This window comes from Leopardus geoffroyi, chromosome X (genome assembly GCF_018350155.1).
Source record: "Leopardus geoffroyi isolate Oge1 chromosome X, O.geoffroyi_Oge1_pat1.0, whole genome shotgun sequence".
Classification (NCBI taxonomy): domain Eukaryota; kingdom Metazoa; phylum Chordata; class Mammalia; order Carnivora; family Felidae; genus Leopardus; species Leopardus geoffroyi.
The window spans coordinates 32,923,345-32,930,808 of NC_059343.1; positions in this window are offsets into that span (position 1 = coordinate 32,923,345).

Sequence of the window (7,464 nt, forward strand, 5' to 3'; positions counted from 1 at the left end):
AGAATAATAATAATTAAAGCACATCAAATCTGTTTAAGTTTATCCCCCCCAAAAACTCATTATTTTAAAAGCTGGAAAATAAAGGTAAAGAACTAAGCATCTATCTTGCTTTTACTATATACACTGTATGTCAAAGTAACCAAATAGTTGATGAGGGAAAATTTATGTTTTTAGAAGTATTCCAGCAATAAATGAAGAAGGAACAACAGAGTTGGAATATGATCATTTTGTGACCCTGATGATATAATGAATCTGGAAAGTGACCATCAGTGTCTGCTAACTGCATAAAAAACAAGAAAATCAGACATTATGAACCTCATGATGGAAGTACACAACCCACTTACAAATTATTCTTGCCGAAAATTAAAATTGAGCAAACTAAACCCCTAGAGAAATTTGAACACTGACGATATAAAGGAATTGTTATTTAAGCATGTAAATGATATTGAAGTGTTTATTTTTTTTCATTTTTAAAATATAATTTATTGACAAATCAGTTTCCATACAACACCCAGTGCTCATCTCAACAAGTGCCCTCCTCAATGCCCATCACCCACTTTTCCCTCTCCCCCACCCTCCGTCCCTAAAAACAAATAATCCAGTTGAGGTGTTTTTTAAAAATGTTCTTATGTTTTAGTAGAGGGGTTCTTTTTTTTAAATTTTTTAAGTTTCTTTATTTTGAGAGAGACAGAGACAGTGTGAGTAGAGGAGGGGCAGAGAGAGGGAGAGAATCCCAAGCAGGCTGTGCATCATCAGCACAGAGCCCAATGCAGGGCTCGAACTCACAAAACCGTGAGATCATGACCTGAGCCAAAACCAAGAGTCAGACGCTTAACTGACTGAGCCACCCAAGTGCCCCTAATAGACGGCTTCTTAAACTTGATTGTACATCAGTATAAATGAGAAGCTAATTTAAAAACAGATTGCTTAGCCCCCATCCCCAGAGTTTCTGATCTGGTAGATCTTTGGTAGTGCCTGAGAATGTGCATTTCTGACTAGTTCCCATGTGATGCTGAAGCTGCTGATATGGGGACCACAAATTGAGAACTGCTGTTTTAGACATACATTCTGAAGTGTTTACAGATGCAACTATATGATGTTTGAAATGTGTTTCAAAATTATCTGGGAGGGAAAGAAAGGAGTAGGTAGAGGGTAATATATTAAAAAGATTAACCATGAATTGGTCATTGTGAAAAATGGAAGATTAAAACATGGAGGTTTATTATACTTTTCTCTCGCTTTTGCATATGTTGGAAATTTTCTATTATAAAAAATGTTTTAAAGGAAAGAAGGTAGAAAGGTAAAAAGACAACAAAATGAAATAAACTAAATAAAGCAAAATGTTTACAAGTATTTTCTCTGAGTACTTTCAGGTTTCTATAGAGCGACCATGTATTACTTTTGTCTTCAGAAAAACTAACAAAATTTATTCATGCTTTAAAAATGTCACCAGTCTGATATACTAATAGAATAAATAAAGGAGAGTTCAGCAAGGTTTCTGGACACATGGGCAACACACAAAAATCAACTGCATTCTTACATTCCAGCAACAAAGAGTCAGGGTAATTTCCAAAAAGAACTATCAATATTACCAACGAAAATATAAAGCTCCTTGGAAGGGATAAATCTAACAAAAGTTGTTCAAAAATTCTATGCCAAAAAATTTTAAATTATTGAAAGGCAATAAAGGTCTAAGTAAATGGAGAGAAAATTTATATATAGCAAGATAAGAACACAGTATTTTAAAGATATCTACTCCCCCATATTTATCAATAAATTCTATGCAATTCCAATCAATATTTCAACTGCACTTTATGCTGATTTTAAAATTAATATGGAAGAACAAAGGACCAAGAAAGATTCTGAAGAAAAAAACTAAAAAGAACTTGCTTTACCAGACATCAAGACTTATTAGAAAGCTATAGTATCTAGTAAACAGTAGTACTGATTCACAAATAAACAGACAAATGGAACTGAATAGAAAGTTCAGAAATAAATCTGTGTGTTTACAGAAACTTTATATATGACAGAGATGGTATTGCAGTTTAGTGGGAAAAGGGTAAATGGTTTAATAAATGGCATGGGGCAGTTGGTTAGTGATAGAGAAAAAACTGAATCCATACCTCACATCATATACCAAAAACGATTTCAGTAGATTGTGGTATTTAAAAGTGAAAAAGCAAAACTTTAAACTTTTAGAAGGAAATTAGAAGATAATCTTTAAAATTTTTTTCTTTATGATTGTAGGTAGAAAATGGTTTTTAAATAAGTATCAACCATAATGGAAAAGACTGATTAACTTAAAGTTTAATTACATTGAAATTAAAAATGTCTATGCATCAAAAGACACCACAAAACACTGACAAGACAGGCTGTGAGAAGGTTTTTATAGCACATATGACTAACAGGATTAGGTATCAGAATATATTAAAAGTTGCTACAAATAAATAAAAGAAAGACAAACAGCCCAAGCAAAAATGGGCCAAAGATATGAACAAGCAATTCATAGACTAAGAAAATTCATTGACCAATGAATAGAGTAAAAAAGCAATAATCTAGGAGACAAATATTAAAGCAACCACAAGATACCATTATGTATCTATTATATTGACAAAAAAAGTTTGATGATGCCATGGGTTAAGTATATAAATCAATGCAACCTCTCAGTGCTGGAAGGGATTGTAAATTGCCTCAACCATTTTGGTTTAAAATTTGGCAATATCTAGTAAAATGTATGATCTTATGACCTAGCAATTCTGATCTTAGGTATACTCCCAAAAGAAACTCTCATACACAGAAATGAGTAGACGTTTACAGGGTGGTTTTTGTAGGAAAAGGAGCAAAACAGTTCTAATATTCATAGTGTAAACTGGGTAAGTATATTGTGGTATAGCATGGTCATACAATGTAATACTATACAACAATGAAAGTTAACGAATTGGCGCTACATGTGTCAATAGAGATCTCAAAGGCCAAAAAGATCCAAAAGTCAGTTACAGAGGAAAAGATCCAAAAGTCAGTTACAGAGGAAATATACAGTATGATATCATTTGTATATAGTTTATCAACAATCAAAAATGTATATATACACACACATGTAAATTATACATAAGACATAAAGTATAAAGATACAAATGGAAATAATAAATACCAAATTTAGGGTTCTCACAACCTTTAGAGTGGGAAAAGACAATGACTAATAAGGATATAGTTTTAAAATCATCCAATTAAAAATAATAGTAAGGGAATGATTATAACATCATTTTCAAAGTCTTGTCACTGATTATATACATGAAGGATTCAGGGAGTTTTAATGAAGTGACAAGGCCACCAACTGCTAGCCTGAGTAAATTGTAAAAAGCCATCACTAGCACCCTATCAAACAAAATAATGAAAGTTACTATTCAATTATTGCTAGCAATAAGAAAGATGATGATTCCTCCTTCAGACAACTTAGAGCAAAGCTGGTTGCACCTCTTCTACCAAAGGCTATTTCCATCTCTTGGCTTGTGCTATTTTTAAGCATCTATCAGGTCTTGAGCAATTTCTATGTATCTCTTTGGCAGCAGTCCCAACATCCAAATTAGCAACTAGATGTATGAATAACCAAGCAAGATAAGAAATCGCCATGCGTTTTGAAGCTCAGCCCCATTTGTCCAAAGGGAAAGTAAAACCCAACCCACTAACAATAACAAAAATTTTTCTGTACCATAGCTTAGTTGTGCTGTCATTTATAGAGTTAAATAATTTTCATATCAAGATTTCACAATAGGCCTTTGCTCTTAGAAGTGAGAGAGTAAGGCAGTGTAGTAAAAATTATTTAATTGAACTACTTAAGTTCTGCTGTGACATATATTATGATAAACCACTCTGCCAAAGAAGGGGAAAAATATGTCCCATCTTGGCTTACAAAAAGTAATAAAATACTAGATAAACAATAATAGAGGAATGCAGCCACTAAAAGTTATACTTTTAAATAAGTGCTTTTAATAAAAAATACAGTAATTTCACAGTTTTCTTAAAGTCAAGACACCCTGTGTGAAGGCATAAAAAATTATAAAAGGAGATATGCGAAAATATTATAGATTTCTAGATGTTGGGTTATGGGTTATAGTTTTCAAATTTTCTACCATCAGCACATACTGCTTTTCTAAATGAAAAAATATTTTTACTAAGAATTCAGTATTATAATGTATGTAAATGTTTAAAGGATACGCTTTCAATTCTAATTACTAAGTTATTAATATGAATGATTGAGTATTGCAATATAAAACATCATTTGCATGTCTTGCTAATTTTTGTTTCAATATGTTAAGTATTCTATTCCAATCAGAAGTGATAGTTTTTCCATTTTACAAAATCATCTCTTCAACAAATGTTTTCTTTTCTGAACTGTGCTTTCTCCACATGTCACAAATACTCCTTAGTCATTTACCTGTGCATTTATAACTAATTATAGAGGCTCTCAATCTTTGCTGCTTATTGGAATCACGCTGGGAATTCTTAAAAAATTCCAATGTTCATGCCACACCCCTGACACATTAAATCAGAATTCATGTGGGTGGGAACCCAGGTGTCAGCATTTTGTAAAGCTTTATGGTGATTCCAACGTGCAGCTAGTGAATTAAAGTCTTATTACTCAAAATGGCCCATAAACCAGAAGCATCAGCATTACCTAAGAACTTATTAGAAGTACAGAATCTTAGGCCCCACCCCAAACTTACTAATTAGAATCTGCATTTTAACAAGATCCTTAGATTATTCACATAATGTTAAAAGTTGAGAAGTGCTGTTCTAGAGTCCTCAAATGAATGACTGAGGTTAATAAGTCCAAGGTCATGAGTGTGACCTTTAGTTGCAAACCTTTAGTTTGTCTATGTCAGAAGTAGGTACGCAGTCACTAGTTTAATATTTATATTTTCTGATTTTAAGATCATGTGTACAGATAGCCTTTTGTGTCCATGAGTAGATGTATGTTTGTAATGACCTCCCAAAGTTAAGGAAGCCCTCAGTAAAAGTTAGCTAGTTATTATTATTATTCCTGCCTTCAAGTGGGCAATCTCCCTGACTAGAATGTCCATTTCCCTCCTTCCTCCCCTGGCAAAGGACAACATAGCATTCAAGTACCAATTCACTGTGGAGCCTCACCCTAAGTATCCTCAGGTGAGGAGTCCCTCCTGCACGTGGCCTTCTGTGATAATTCATCTACTGTGAGACTGTGGTTCCTCTTACCCTGTGTGCTCTTACAGGAGAGGGACCACAAGTCCTTGAATTCCTAGGCCCTCCATAAATACATACATAATGAATCAATAATTGAAAGAGAGAACCATCTCCCCTCATGGAGATTTGCCAAGTGCATGGTAGAGGTTTTATTCAGGCAGAATAGAAAACCACTAGAAAGCATCTGGGTTTCAAACTGATTGGGTTATGAGATGGATTTTTTATGAAGCATTTACTATTTAAAGGAAAAATTTTAAATAATGCATTCTTTAAAGCCTTCTATAGACTCTTATTTCATATATATGGCTTCCAAGGAAAATTTCTTATTACGAGAATTGGACTTTTATCTGTTCTTGTGCATTAATTAATCTACTCATTCATTCAACAGTAAATCATTTTAAATATCTACTCTAAGGTATTATATGTTTTAAGGGCCTATATAAGGGCATAACACCATGAACGTATCACACCTTAGTAGGATTAAGTAGAAACAGCATCATATTATAATATCTTACAATAGGAGATGATGTATATTGTGCAATTAGGCAAAATAGCCTACACTTGCCATAGAGAGCACAATGATGCCTTTTTATGGGTTCTTCTGTGTCCCCACTTTAACTCTGGTGTGCTTTCAACAGCCAGGCTAACACCTGCCCCTCTTCTTCAGGAGGAGGACTCCCCTCAGGCTATTGGAAATGCTTTGCAATGATTGTGGATGTGGAAGTATGAAAACACAGCTTCTACACTTCAGGTTGGGACAACTACTAAAAAGTGTAACTTACACTCCAGAGCTCCCTCATGAAAACAGGTTGAAGCTACCTTTCATGTAATTTGACCTCAAATGGCACCCTTACTTAGCTTTTTCTCTTTTCCCTTTATACTTCTCATTATTGGTGCCTTTCTTCAGCTCCTCTCCTCCATACCACATCCTGCCATAGGAGCATGTCCTTAATAAATCACTTGTATGCAAATCTTCTTCTCAGGGTCTGCTTCACAGGATCATGACCTAAGGCAGATTTTGATACTGTATTTCTATATAAATATATAAACACAAAGAATTTTACACACTAAGCACCCTTTAACTTATATTTTATTTTGCCTTTATCAACTATAGTCATTTATATTTTTTATACATCTGTATTTCCTGCTGGGTTAAGGGGACCTTAAGAAGGGGAAATGTTTTATTCCCTTTGTGTTCCCTGTTCCCTTCCCTCCCCATCACCACATCTCATAGACAACTCATATATAATATAAACTAATCAACGTTTGTATTTTTTCAAACCACATAGGATACACATACATTTTGTAAACATGTACATTAATTAAGAATAGTCAAAAAACTTAAACCATATGTTATTAACGGGTTTTTTTTTCTAGGCAGGGAGAACATATATTTAAACACCTTATAACTCAAAAATAACCAAGTGAATTTTTTTAAATGAATTCATCATCAAAAGGATTTTAAAGTAAGAAATGGTGAAAATAATTACATCACTACAGAATCTCTCTCTTGGACCATTTTATGATTAATGACTACTAAAATTATTCAAATATAATCTGACACAGATTTTTCAAAAAGTCATCATTAAAAATAAAAGAAGCGATAAAAGGTTTCATCAAGTCTCTTTTGCCATCCAAACCAGTCCTACCCAATTCCTTTTCTGTTTCCCTAATATCCTTCAGCTAAGCCCCATTTGGACACTTACATGCAAAATTCTCACAGCAGGCAAATGAGCTTCGCAACCTGGTTGGCCTGCAAAATGCCCCTTCTCATCACTTCCCAGCAATGACAGTCCCCAGAATAAGGGTAGCAGACCTTCCTAAGTCTGTTTGCTTTAACTCAGTTACCTGCAATGCCTTAGAATGTTCTTCTGTTCAGGCACTTGTACACTGGATTTTAGAAGGCATCTTACTAGAGATAAAATTGATCTCCACCTTCAACCAATTTCCATGCAAATTAGGCTTGGCTAACCATGTAGCCTGAAAAAGAAAAAGCAGTTGCAGAAATTCCAAAGATCTAAAGTATGTTTCATCACCTGTCACAGGTGGTAAAGAAAAGTCATTTTTCCATAAGCTTCCCCATGCCTGAGTTGCTGCCTCATGCCAGCTCTTTACAAAAGTCAATTGTTTCAATGTGGCTGTTGCTGTTTTACTTCTTAGGTAAATCTACTTCATTTATTGTTATGGTTGGCCCTTATTGTCAAAAATCCATCCAGTGTTGGTGGAGAAGAACATATCTCCTAG